The 14805-nt window shown below is 42.8% G+C and overlaps 1 protein-coding gene and 1 pseudogene across 1 annotated transcript in view; both read right to left on the bottom strand.

The window, feature by feature from the left end:
• LOC138852655 (uncharacterized) overlaps positions 1–14805 on the bottom strand; it is a 445859-nt gene that overhangs the window by 393114 nt on the left and 37940 nt on the right. The window lies entirely within an intron of this gene.
• On the bottom strand, positions 644–13513 carry LOC138852660 (uncharacterized; annotated as a pseudogene).

The raw sequence follows: 14805 nt of genomic DNA, 5'->3' as shown, positions 1-14805 counted from the left end.
TGGTACGCTCAGGTAGTGTTACAACCTCAGTGGTACCTCAGGTAGTGTTACAACCTCAGTGGTACCTCAGTTAGTGTTACAACCTCAGTGGTACGCTCAGATAGTGTTACAACCTCAGTGGTACGCTCAGATAGTGTTACAACCTCAGTGGTACCTCAGGTAGTGTTACAACCTCAGTGGTACGCTCAGGTAGTGTTACAACCTCAGTGGTACGCTCAGGTAGTGTTACAACCTCAGTGGTACGCTCAGGTAGTGTTACAACCTCAGTGGTACGCTCAGGTAGTGTTACAACCTCAGTGGTATGCTCAGGTAGTGTTACAACCTCAGTGGTACGCTCAGGTAGTGTTACAACCTCAGTGGTACGCTCAGGTAGTGTTACAACCTCAGTGGTACGCTCAGGTCGTGTTACAACCTCAGTGGTACGCTCAGGTAGTGTTACAACCTCAGTGGTACGCTCAGGTAGTGTTACAACCTCAGTGGTACGCTCAGGTAGTGTTACAACCTCAGTGGTACGTTCAGGTAGTGTTACAACCTCAATGGTACGCTCAGTTAGTGTTACAACCTCAGTGGTACGTTCAGGTAGTGTTACAACCTCAGTGGTACGCTCAGGTAGTGTTACAACCTCAGTGGTACGCTCAGGTAGTCACCATACTTCGTCATCACTACAAAATCGAGAAAAAATTGCTAATCTAGCTGATGATATCTGTGCTTTCAGCAACACAGAAAAGAACTTGCATGAAGCCAAATCCTTTATTAATTGTTCCGCTGCATTCCTTTCCAGTTTAAGTATCATAATATTTACATTTTTTCTACTCACAGACAAATCTTTAACGCGATGAATAACCATTCCCTTTTCTGAAAAATTGTCAAAAAAGAAAGGAGAACATTTTAACCATGCTTCTTTAATATACTCCCCGTCACTAAGTGGCTTTCAATACTGAGCAATAACTTTGAAGACCTCAAAGCCTAGTAGCAGCAACAAAGTTTGAACTGGGAATACCCGAAATAAATTTCCTGTTTTTTTTTTTATTATTGTCTTGCTCAGTTCACCAGAAATCAATTCCGTTTGTTCTTGCTTAAGTTTTTATGAACAGTTTCAAAATGTCTCTTCACAGAAGTTCTACAAACAACTGATTCAGAACAGAAAATACATAATGCTTTATTATCTTTCTTAATCCTGACAAATTTTTTCAGTCCAGTATTCTTGAATTCTCTAATGTCCTCTTCATCTGAATAACGTCGTTTCTTGTCCGGTGGTCGTAACATCCTGTACAATCTCGAAAGCGCAGAATGAAAATGGAATTTGTAATAGTGATATACATATATTAATCGTAAATATTAAAACAGGAGGGAAAACCGCTGTTGTGGTTAGTAGTACGAACTGTACCATGAACGCTGAAACTGAAATCAGGTCATGTGAAGTACCACCTGATTAATGTTATCCATACAACTTCATGAAAAGTGGTGGAATAATCTTTCGATTCGACGGACTGTTTCCCCACTTTTCATGGAACGGATACGTGATAAATGTCACATTTTTTTTTTTTTTTTTTTAGATGAGACCAGAGGTTGGCGTGCCGGAAAGAAGTCGCTGGCGTGCCAAGGGTTGTCTACCCCTATCATAGACAATTACCTTGATCGACCAGGTCTAATAGCCGGCAACTGTGAGTGTTGGGAGTTTGGGTGGCCTGTAACATGATATGTAGGCCTATATGCCTGCCTAACCCTCACTTCGAACAGCCTTAATTGAATGAATAAATTAACTATGGAGACTTAATTTAAGTACTAATGCAATAATTGCAAATGAGAAATAAAAGACGAGAAAAAGCACCGGGGGAGGGGGGGGGGGTAGTTGAATGAAGTACTTATAAAAATAAATACTTCATTCAACTGCCCCTTCCCCGTTTTTTTTTTTCATCTTTTATCGCTCATTTCAAATTATTGCAATACATCGACACCATGCCTAACCCTTCTAGGGTAGGGTAGGTGCCTGAGCCCGAGCCTTTAGCTCATAAGAACATAAGAACGAAGGAACACTGCAGAAGGCCTACTGGCCCATGCGAGGCAGGTCCAAGTCTCCTACCGGCTTATGCCAATGCACCCAACCTAGTCAGGTCAGGTCACATTGACTTAAGGGAGGAACACGGCAACCGACCTGGTAGCACAAGCTATCAGGTCCAACTCACACCCACCCACATCCACTCATGTATTTATCCAACCTAGTTTTAAAGCTACACAACGTTCTGGCCTCTATAACTGTACTCGGGAGTTTGTTCCACTCATCCACAACTCTATTACCAAACCAGTGCTTTCCTATATCCTTCCTGAATCTGAATTTTTCCAACTTAAAACCATTGCTGCGAGTCCTGTCTAGGCTAGATATTTTCAGCACACTATTTACATCCCCTTTATTTATTCCTGTCTTCCATTTATACACCTCAATCATATCCCCCCTAATTCTACGTCTTTCTAGAGAGTGCAGATTCAGGGCCCTTAGTCTATCCTCATAGGGAAGGTTTCTGATACATGGGATCATCTTTGTCATCCTCCTTTGTACATTTTCCAGAGAATTTATATCCATTCTGTAATACGGTGACCAAAACTGTGCAGCATAATCTAAATGAGGCCTAACCAATGATGTATAGAGTTGAAGAACAACCTGAGGACTCCTATTATTTATGCTTCTTGATATGAAGCCAAGGATTCTATTAGCTTTATTGCGAACACTTATGCACTGTTGTCTTGGTTTCAGATTACTGCTAACCAGAACTCCTAAATCTTTTTCGCAATCTGTAATATTAAGATCTACATTATTTAGTTTATATGTGGCATGGTTATTGTCCTGTCCAACATTTAGAACTTTGCATTTGTCTATATTAAACTGCATCTGCCACTTCTCCGACCACTGCATCAGTCTATTCAAATCTTCCTGGAGTGCTCGAATGTCCTCGTCAGAATGAATTCGACGGCCTATTTTGGTGTCATCGGCAAACTTGCCGATGTCGCTCTTTATGCCCTCATCTATGTCGTTTATGTAGATTGTGAACAGCAGCGGGCCCAACACTGACCCCTGTGGAACACCGCTCGTGACGCTTCCCCACTCTGATTTCTCCCCATTTATGCAAACTCTCTGCTGCCTATTTGTCAACCATGCCTCTATCCAGGAAAAAATTTCTCCTCCTATTCCATGTGCTTTAATTTTCCTCAATAGTCTCTGATGTGGGACCCTGTCAAAAGCCTTACTGAAGTCCATATACACAATATCATATTCATTACCATGATCTACCTCCTCAAATACCTTAGTGAAAAAAGTTAATAAATTCGTAAGGCAGGAACGCCCCTTTGTAAAACCATGCTGAGATTCGTTGATTAATTTATGCTTTTCAAGGTGGCTACGAACTGACTCGGCAATTATTGATTCCATAAATTTTCCCACTATGGAGGTTAGGCTTATTGGTCTATAGTTCGAAGCTAAGGACCTGTCACCTGTTTTGAAAATAGGTATCACATTTGCCATTTTCCACTTATCTGGCACCATGCCAGTTTGTAGTGATATGTTGAAAAGATTAGCCAAAGGTGTGCTAAGCTCCTCTTTACATTCCTTTAGAACCCTTGCATACAGTTCATCAGGGCCTGGGGATTTGTTAGGTTTCAATTTATCTATTTGCCTAAGGACCATGTCACTTGTGACCCTAATCGTGCACAGTTTATTATCGTCCTGTTCTACATAATTTATCATTACTGGAATATCGCTGGTATCCTCCTGTGTAAAAACTGAGAGGAAGTATGTGTTAAAAATTCTAAACATTTCCTTATCACTGTCAGTGAGCTGACCCGAGGAACTTTTGAGTGGGCCTATCTTGTCCCTGATCTTACTTCTGTATACCTGAAAGAATCCTTTTGGGTTAGTCTTCGATTCTCTTGCAAGAGACTGTCATTCCCATTTGCCCCCTTGGGGCGGGGATGGCAGACCAGAGAGGCCTAGCTTGTGGCTAGGCCTGGGGACAGTTGGTCCCAAAGATGAGGAGGTACTTGTGCCTCCTCCCATGGGAGACTTAGGTCTCAGACACTCCCTAAAGAGGGAGCCAAGGCCGGGCCACCACTTGGAAAATGCCCGGGCCGGGAGAATACCGGCTAATATTTAATAATAATAATAATAATTATTGCAATAAGTGCTTAAATTAAGTTAGAATTAGAACTTAGATTAAGTGTCCTACTATTACGTTGACTTCTCTATAAGGCACCATACAATGACAACAGTAGACACCACTATATCATGCCAAGCTTTCCCACAAACACACTTCCATTGACCCAGAAACCTGTGAAGGACTTCACCTTATAACGCCGGGTTTATCATAGACCAATCCTACCTTAGTAGAGGGTGACTACCCTTCACTTGTCACATCACTAGACTTGGACCGTGAAGGACACTACCCTTCACTTGTCAGATCACTAGATTTGGACCGTGAATGACACTACCCTTCACTTGTCAGATCACTAGACTTGGACCGTGAATGAAACTGAACTTCACTTGTCAGCTCACTAGACTTGGACCGTGAATGAAACTACCCTTCACTTGTCAGATCACTAGACTTGGACCGTGAATGACACTACCCTTCGCTCGTCAGATCACTAGACATGGACCGTGAATGACACTACCCTTCACTCGTCAGATCACTAAACATGGACCGTGAATGACACTACCCTTCACTTGTCAGCTCACTAGACATGGACCGTGAATGACACTACCCTTCACTTGTCAGATCACTAGACTTGGACCGTGAATGAAACTACCCTTCACTTGTCACATCACTAGACTTGGACCGTGAATGACACTACCCTTCACTTGTCAGATCACTAGACATGGACCGTGAATGACACTACCCTTCACTTGTCAGATCACTACACTTGGACCGTGAATGAAACTACCCTTCACTTTTCACATCACTAGACTTGGACCATGAAGGACACTACCCTTCACTTGTCACATCACTAGACTTGGACCGTGAATGACACTACCCTTCACTTGTCAGATCACTAGACATGGACCGTGAATGACACTACCCTTCACTTGTCACATCACTAGACTTGGGCCGTGAATGACACTACCCTTCACTTGTCAGATCGCTAGACATGGACCGTCAATGACACTACCCTTCACTTGTCAGATCACTAGACTTGGATCGTGAATGAAACTACCCTTCACTTGTCACATCACTAGACATGGACCGTGAATGACACTACCCTTCACTTGTCAAATCACTAGACTTGAACCTTGAATGAAACTACCCTTCACTTGTCACATCACTAGACTTGGACCGTGAATGACACTACCCTTCACTTGTCAAATCACTAGACTTGAACCTTGAATGAAACTACCCTTCACTTGTCACATCACTAGACTTGGACCAAGAATGACACTACCCTTCACTCGTCAGATCACTAGACATGGACCGTGAATGACACTACCCTTCACTTGTCAGATCACTAGACTTGGACCGAGAATGACACTACCCTTCACTTGTCAGATCACTGGACTTGGACCGTGAATGACACTACCCTTCACTTGTCACGTCACTAGACTTGGACCGTGAATGACACTACCCTTCACTTGTCACATCACTAGATTAGGACAGTGAATGACACTACCCTTCACTTGTCAGATCACTAGACTTGGACCGTGAATGACACTACCCTTCACTTGTCACATCACTAGACTTGGACTGTGAATGACACTACCCTTCACTTGTCAGATTACTAGACTTGGACCGTGAATGAAACTACCCTTCACTTGTCAGATCACTAGACTTGGACCGTGAATGACACTACCCTTCACTTGTCACATCACTAGACTTGGACCGTGAATGACACTACCCTTCACTTGTCACATCACTAGACTTGGACAGTGAAACACACTACCCTTCGCTTGTCACATCACTAGATTTGGACCGTGAATGAAACTGCCCTTCACTTGTCAGCTCACTAGACTTGGACAGTGAAAGACACTACCCTTCGCTTGTCACATCACTAGACATGGACCGTGAATGAAACTGCCCTTCACTTGTCAGCTCACTAGACTTGGACAGTGAAAGACACTACCCTTCACTTGTCAGCTCACTAGACTTGGACAGTGAAAGACACTACCCTTCGCTTGTCACATCACTAGATTTGGACCGTGAATGAAATTACCCTTCACTTGTCAGATCACTAGACTTGGACCGTGAATGACACTACCCTTCACTCGTCAGATCACTAGACATGGACCGTGAATGACACTACCCTTCACTCGTCAGATCACTAGACATGGACGGTGAATGACATTACCCTTCACTTGTCAGCTCACTAGACATGGACCGTGAATGACACTACCCTTCACTTGTCAGATCACTAGACATGGACCGTGAATGAAACTGCCCTTCACTTGTCAGCTCACTAGACTTGGACAGTGAAAGACACTACCCTTCGCTTGTCACATCACTAGATTTGGACCGTGAATGAAATTACCCTTCACTTGTCAGATCACTAGACTTGGACCGTGAATGACACTACCCTTCACTCGTCAGATCACTAGACATGGACCGTGAATGACACTACCCTTCACTCGTCAGATCACTAGACATGGACGGTGAATGACATTACCCTTCACTTGTCAGCTCACTAGACATGGACCGTGAATGACACTACCCTTCACTTGTCAGATCACTAGACTTGGACCGTGAATGAAACTACCCTACACTTGTCACATCACTAGACTTGGACCGTGAATGACACTACCCTTCACTTGTCAGATCACTAGACATGGACCGTGAATGACACTACCCTTCACTTGTCAGTTCACTAGACTTGGACTGTAAATGAAACTACCCTTCACTTTTCACATCACTAGACTTGGACCGTGAATGACACTACCCTTCACTTGTCAGATCACTAGACATGGACCGTGAATGACACTACCCTTCACTTGTCACATCACTAGACTTGTACCGTGAATGACACTACCCTTCACTTGTCAGATCACTAGACTTGTACCGTGAATGACACTACCCTTCACTTGTCAGATCACTAGACATGGACCGTGAATGACACTACCCTTCACTTGTCACATCACTAGACTTGTACCGTGAATGACACTACCCTTCACTTGTCAGATCACTAGACATGGACCGTGAAGGACACTACCCTTCACTTGTCACATCACTAGACTTGGACCGTGAATGACACTACCCTTCACTTGTCAGATCACTAGACTTGGACCGTGAATGACACTACCCTTCACTTGTCACATCACTAGACTTGGACCGTGAATGACACTACCCTTCACTTGTCACATCACTAGACATGGACCGTGAATGACACTACCCTTCACTTGTCAGATCACTAGACTTGGACCGTGAATGAAACTACCCTTCACTTGTCACATCACTAGACTTTGACCGTGAAGGACACTACCCTTCACTTGTCACATCACTAGACTTGGACCGTGAATGACACTACCCTTCACTTGTCACATCACTAGACTTGGACCGTGAGTCACACTACCCTTCACTTGTCAGTTCACTAGACTTGGACTGTGAATGAAACTACCCTTCACTTGTCACATCACTAGACTTTGACCGTGAAGGACACTACCCTTCACTTGTCACATCACTAGACTTTGACCGTGAAGGACACTACCCTTCACTTGTCACATCACTAGACTTGGACCGTGAATGACACTACCCTTCACTTGTCACATCACTAGACTTGGACCGTGAGTCACACTACCCTTCACTTGTCAGTTCACTAGACTTAGACTGTGAATGAAACTACCCTTCACTTGTCACATCACTAGACTTGGACCGTGAATGACACTACCCTTCACTTGTCACATCACTAGACTTGGACCGTGAATGACACTACCCTTCACTTGTCAAATCACTAGACATGGACCGTGAATGACACTACCCTTCACTTGTCAGATCACTACACTTGGACCGTGAATGAAACTACCCTTCACTTGTCACATCACTAGACTTGGACCGTGAAGGACACTACCCTTCACTTGTCAGATCACTAGACTTGGACCGTGAAGGAAACTACCCTTCACTTGTCAGATCACTAGACTTGGACCGTGAATGACACTACCCTTCACTTGTCACATCACTAGACTTGGACCGTGAAGGACACTACCCTTCACTTGTCAGATCAATAGACTTGGACCATGAAGGACACTACCCTTCACTTGTCAGGTCACTAGACTTGGACCGTGAATGAAACTACCCTTCACTTGTCACATCACTAGACTTGGACCGTGAATGACACTACCCTTCACTTGTCACATCACTAGACTTGGACCGTGAAGGACACTACCCTTCACTTGTCACATCACTAGACTTGGACCGTGAATGACACTACCCTTCACTTGTCAGATCACTAGACTTGGACCGTGAGTCACACTACCCTTCACTTGTCAGTTCACTAGACTTGGACCGTGAATGAAACTACCCTTCACTTGTCACATCACTAGACATGGACCGTGAATGACACTACCCTTCACTTGTCAGATCACTACACTTGGACCTTGAATGACACTACCCTTCACTTTTCAGATCACCAGACTTGGACCGTGAATGACACTAGCCCTTCACTTGTCAGATCACTAGACTTGAACCGTGAATGACACTACCCTTCACTTGTCACATCACTAGACTTTGACCGTGAATGAAACTACCCTTCACTTGTCAGATCACTAGACTTGGACCGTGAATGACACTACCCTTCACTTGTCACATCACTAGACTTGGACCGTGAAGGACACTACCCTTCACTTGTCAGATCACTAGACTTGGACCGTGAATGACACTACCCTTCACTTGTCACATCACTAGACTTGGACCGTGAAGGACACTACCCTTCACTTGTCAGATCACTAGAATTGGACCGTGAATGAAACTACCCTTCACTTGTCACATCACTAGACTTGGACCGTGAAGGACACTACCCTTCACTTGTCACATCACTAGACTTGGACCGTGAAGGACACTACCCTTCACTTGTCAGATCACTAGACTTGGACCGTGAAGGACACTACCCTTCACTTGTCAGATCACTAGACTTGGACCGTGAATGAAACTACCCTTCACTTGTCACATCACTAGACTTGGACCGTGAAGGACACTACCCTTCACTTGTCACATCACTAGACTTGGACCGTGAAGGACACTACCCTTCACTTGTCACATCACTAGACTTGGACCGTGAAGGACACTACCCTTCACTTGTCAGATCACTAGTCTTGGACCGTGAAGGACATTACCCTTCACTTGTTACGTATACGTCACCATACTGACAAGAGGACTTCTACTGTCTCACTAACTCAGCTGTTAATTTGTAACTCTAACATGTTATTTAGTAGGATTTCTGAAATATTACCTGGCCGATCACATTCCATGGATCAAGACCTTAAGTACTTGTTACCAGTATTAGTAAGTGTAAAATTATAGGTATGTAATGAGTTACTTCCCACGTGGAAGGTCCACCACTGAAACTTCAGGATACCAGTAAAACCACTATACCTGGAGTATACCTGAAGAGGGTTTCTGGGGTCAACGCCCCAGCGGCAGGTCTGTGACCAGGCCTCATGGTGGATCAGAGCCTAATCAACCAGGCTGTTACTGCTGGCAGCACGTAAACTGACGTATGAGCCACAGCCCGGCTAGTCAGGTACTGACTTTACGTGTTAAGTCTTTTGCATTCGTAGGGAGTGATTTTCGTGTGCAGATTTGGGACTTGTCCCTCTAGGATTTTCCAAATGTATCTTATCATATATGTTTCTCACCTGCGTTCCAGGCATTAAAAATTAAGGGACTTCAACCGTTCTCAGGAATTTTGGTGCTTTATCGTACTTATACATGTAGTGAAAACTCTCTGTATATTCTTCAGGTCTGCAATTTCGCCTGCCTTAAAAGGGGTCGTTAGTGTGCAGCAATATTCTAACCTAGAGAGAACAAACGATTTGAAGAGAATCATCATGGGCTTCGCATCACTAGTTTTGAATGTTCTCGTTATCCATCTTATAGTTTTCCTAGAAGATGTGATAGATACAGTGTTGTGATCTTTGAAAGTGCGATTCTCTGACATTATCACTCCCAGGTAATTCATATTAGTTTTTCGCTCTATTGTGTGGTTGCAATTTGCGTGAAACTCCGATACAGTTTTAATTTTCTCGATTTTTCCATAGCGGAGTAATTAAAATTTGTCTTCACTGAACTTTATATTGTTTTCTGAGACCCATTTAAAGATCTGGTTGATGTCCACTTGGAGACTTGCAGTGTTTTCAATGGATGACACTGTCATGCAAATTTGGGTGTCATCCACAAAGGACGTCATGGTACTGTGACTTACATCTCTGTCTATGTCAGATATTATGATGAGAAACAGGATGGAAGCGAGGATTGTACCTTGTGGAACAGAGCTTTTCACTGTATCCGCCTCTGACTGTACTCTGTTTACTATTACTCTCTGTGTGCTATTTGTTAGGAAGTTATAGATCCATCTTCCAACTTTTCCTGTTATTCTTTTGTGTGCTATGACACAATGATCGCACTTGTCAAAGGCTTTCACGAAGTCTGTCTATACTACATCTGCATTTTATTTGTCCTCCAGAGCATCCAAGACCATGTCATAATGGTCTAGTAGTTGGAACAGGCAGGAGCGACCTGCTCTAATCCCATGCTGCCCTGGGTTGTGCAACTAATGGTTATCTAAGTGGGTGGCGATCTTGCTTCTTAGAACCCTTTATGATGTGGGACGTTAGTGCTATAGGTCTGTAATTCTTTGCAGTTGCTGTACTGCCACCTTTGTGGAGCGGGGTTATGTATGTTTTTTTTTTTTAGTGACTGTCGAGAAATGATTTGCCAGCTAAGGTTAAAGATTAAATATAGCGATAACTTAGCTTGATAAGACAGCTATCTCCTACACAGCCACTCCTGCAGGTGAGGTCTTGAGAAGCTGTCGTAGCCACTTCGCAACGGCTGGAATCGAAATGTATTAATAATTACCCCTAGGGTGTATTATGTCAGAGTATTTCATTCACTGATTGCTGACAAAACTTACATGTGTGGACTCAAAGGTCCACTTCTCATTAGGGTTTATGATAAGTTACTAATTCGTAACTTTGTACTCAACTGCACAGTCAATCATACACATTACGTATTAGTACACTTACCTGGGTATATGTATCTGACCTGTAGTTACACCCAGATATCCGATGACTTGATTGGAGAATAGTGTTCTTTGAAGAATGTCGCACTACACTCTGTTGGATCACAACACTTGTTGTTACACTGTTCATCAAGAATTGTTCATTTATTCACAATCTGTTTACTAGAGAAGCTGATCACACTTCTCTGTAAGTGTTGTGTTTTTTTGAGACACTTTATTCACACTAACGTACGGATCAGTGTTCTTTGTAGGTTATTCCGGCGTCAGTGTGAGTCCCAGCCTCCGCAGGGTCAAAAGCAATCTGACACCACAGCGTCTCCCTGCACCCCACTGTCCCTAGCACATAAAGGAAAAGCTGACCTAGTATTTTTTGCTTCCTTGCCAAACTTTCTCCATGAAGCAAAGCAGAATGTTTGAGTCTTGCTGTCTTAAGCATAGACAACAATGTCCACTATCTTTACCATGGTAATAAAGTGGGAGCAGGATTTTCCTTAATTGTCCTGCTAAGGTAAGAGATGGACTGTCTCTTATTAAACTACACTTTGCAACACCGGACTCTTGCAAGGAGTGGCAGCCACGTGACCACATCACATACTTGTACTGCATCTGGGATCAATTACTTGCTGTAGCAGTAAACAGAGGGCTGGGCCCCTCATGGCTGAAAGGGGCTGAAAGGGCTGAAGGGGGCTAATACCCCCCTCCTGGAGAAATTTTCTCCACAGTGACTGTGGGATGACCCCTGTGTTGAAGACAGCCAGGGGTCTATTGGTAATCCCCCCTATGTATGCTGGGATGCAGTTGAACAATATGCTAAGAGACAACACAGTGTTGTCTCTAAGCGTACTGTTCAACTGCCTCTTCTTTCCGTTGGATGGATGTTGCACCTCCTGCCAAGTCTTTTACTTTCATAAAGAGTTATTTTCGTCTGTAAATTCGGTACTAATCAATCTAGGATTTCCTAACTGTATATTGTCATGCATCTTTCTCATCTGCATTCCAGGGAATACAAGTCAAGGAACTTCAGCCGTTCTCAGTAATTTAGGTATTTTATCGTACTTATGTGTGCTGGGCATACAAATTGCGTTTTGTCTTGATAGAGGTAAGAAATCCTGCTTTATCCAGGGATGAGAAGGCAGATTCTTGGATCGGATTCATCTAACGACCTGACTGAATAATTAACTGATCAGTCACACACAGATACACTCAGCCTTATTCCAGACTCCCTTCGGATATACGGACAAGATGAAGTCCATTTTCTGTGGCAACTTCAGCAAGTTATGCAATACTGACACCGGCAATTGTAAGAATGAGAGCTGGATCATTAAAACTGCCAACGTGAGCTATGAGGAGGTCGGGAATATGAATGGGAATTAAGAAGAATAGGGAATTGATCGTCGTCATATAGACTTGATATTACAGACCAGCTAAAGTCAAGCACTGATAATGAAAAACAAATAGAATGATCCATGGGTAAAAATGGAGGGGAAGAGAAGTGATAAAAATTTCCATCTGGTCGCTACGAGTCACGGTGAGACACTTCCCAGAGGAAATAATGAGTATAAAAATTACCTAATAAAAGAGTGGTGGAAGTAAGAAAAGAATAGAAAAATCACCATCAGTAATGCATAATGGTTGTGCAGGAGAAATAGATACAGAGTAGATACGGGCCACAATATAATGCAGCCTGTAAAGTAAACACAAGTGAAACTAATGTGACACTTTTATTGCGGCAACGATTCGCTCTCCAGGAGCTTGTTTGAAGCTCCTGGAGAGCTAAACATTACCACAATAAAAATGTCACATTAGTTGCACTTGTGTCCTTTTACTTTACATATTGTCGGTAATTCTACCAACTTTATTACAATAATGCAGTCTGTTGAAGATAATGCTAAAAGCTAAGTCAAAGATTAAATAGTGAACTGTAGGGGAACTTAGATTGATAGACAGCTTTCGTCTACACAGCTATCCCTGCAGGCGATGTCTTGAGAAGCTGTCAGATGCTTGCCTCAACGGGCTGGAAATTAAAATATGAGTGAGTAGAATAACCCCTAGAGAGTATTATGTCAGCATATCTCAGAAATTGATTGCTGACTGGCATACTCACTTGTTTGGACTCAAAAGTCCACGTGTCACTGGCGACTTTAGGTTGATTACAAACCCCCTTGCGACACAAGAACTGCGCAGTCCCCTGTATTACAAGATAATTCGTAACCTACCTTGCTCTTGTAGCGTGAGCTATGGTGTTGTTCACACCTTTTTCGACAGATATAGGTGACTTGATAGAAGCTGAAGTGTCCTTGGATGTCCACATCTTCCACCTAGGAATACGTACACTGGTACATTATATTCCACAAGGTTTGTCTTCATTATTTACAATCTTATCACTAAAGAAGCTGATCACACTTCTCTGTAAGTGTTTAGATGAGTTCTCTGAGACACTTTTATACACAAAAATGGGCGAATCAGTGTTCTTTGTTGGTTTTCCTGGCGTCAATGTTTCCCCCAGCAGGGTCAAAAGCAATCTGACCTCACAGCATCCTATGCTGCTGCCTTGCCCCTAGCACATAAAGGAAAAGCTGACCTAGCACATTTCCCTTCCTTGCCAAACTTCCACCAGGAAGCAAAGCAGAATTCTTGATTCTTGCTGTCTTAAGCATAGACAACAATGTGCATCTTTACCATGGTAACAAAGTGAGTGCAGGATTTTCCTTAATTGTCCTGCTAAGGGAAAAGATTGACTGTATCTTATTTAAACTACACCCTTGCAACAGTGGTCTCTTTCAAAGAGCTGCGTGACCATGTAACTGGTACACACTGGTTAAACATCTGATGGTAATTGTTTGATGAGAGGGCTGAATTTCTCAGGGCTGAAAAGGGCTGAAAGGGGCTGAAGGGGGCTGATATCCCCCTCCTGGAGAAAATTTCTCCACACAGCCAATTACAAGCGAATGTTTCGAAATGCAGTACATCGACAAGCACAAAAAGTTCATTTTCATTAAATGTCTCAAAAGGAAAAGAATTTGGTGATAACCATTAAGCATAGCCTGAGATGGGGAGAACAACAAGAGAGTAATTTTAGCTCTTGTAAACAGATACATACGAGAGAAAGGAACACCTGAAGCTCACCTCGATTACCCCATGAGTCGTCTAATATTCCATTGTCAGAAAGTTATGATATGTAATTCTCTTGATAAAGAAAATGTACTACACACATGGAAATGTCGTTCATTATTATTAAATTAACTTTGGGATAAACGAAGAGGCAGTGCATCTGGAATGTCCAAATATTAAATATAACTATTAACATAATGATATGATGGAACCCAGGAGGCGACAGCTGAATGTGACGTCACATTACCTGCCACATATACCATCCAATTTAATGTACACTTCCCAGTGTGTATTGAACCTCATAAAACAAGTAAAGTAGCTAGTATTGGCCAATATTTAGAATTAGGAGGCATTAGGATATATCACCAAGATAATACCTCGTTAAGTAATTCATATGTTCTCTATTTATGTTTTTCACAATGTAATTGGGCCATTGTAATGTGGAATTACTTAAGTCACATAGTCACTTGATAATAATTTTCATGCAGTCCA

Source organism: Cherax quadricarinatus, chromosome 13 (genome assembly GCF_038502225.1).
Source record: "Cherax quadricarinatus isolate ZL_2023a chromosome 13, ASM3850222v1, whole genome shotgun sequence".
Lineage (NCBI taxonomy): Eukaryota > Metazoa > Arthropoda > Malacostraca > Decapoda > Parastacidae > Cherax > Cherax quadricarinatus.
The sequence above is the reverse complement of the archived record's forward strand: the minus strand, read 5'-3'. Positions and strand labels throughout refer to the sequence as shown.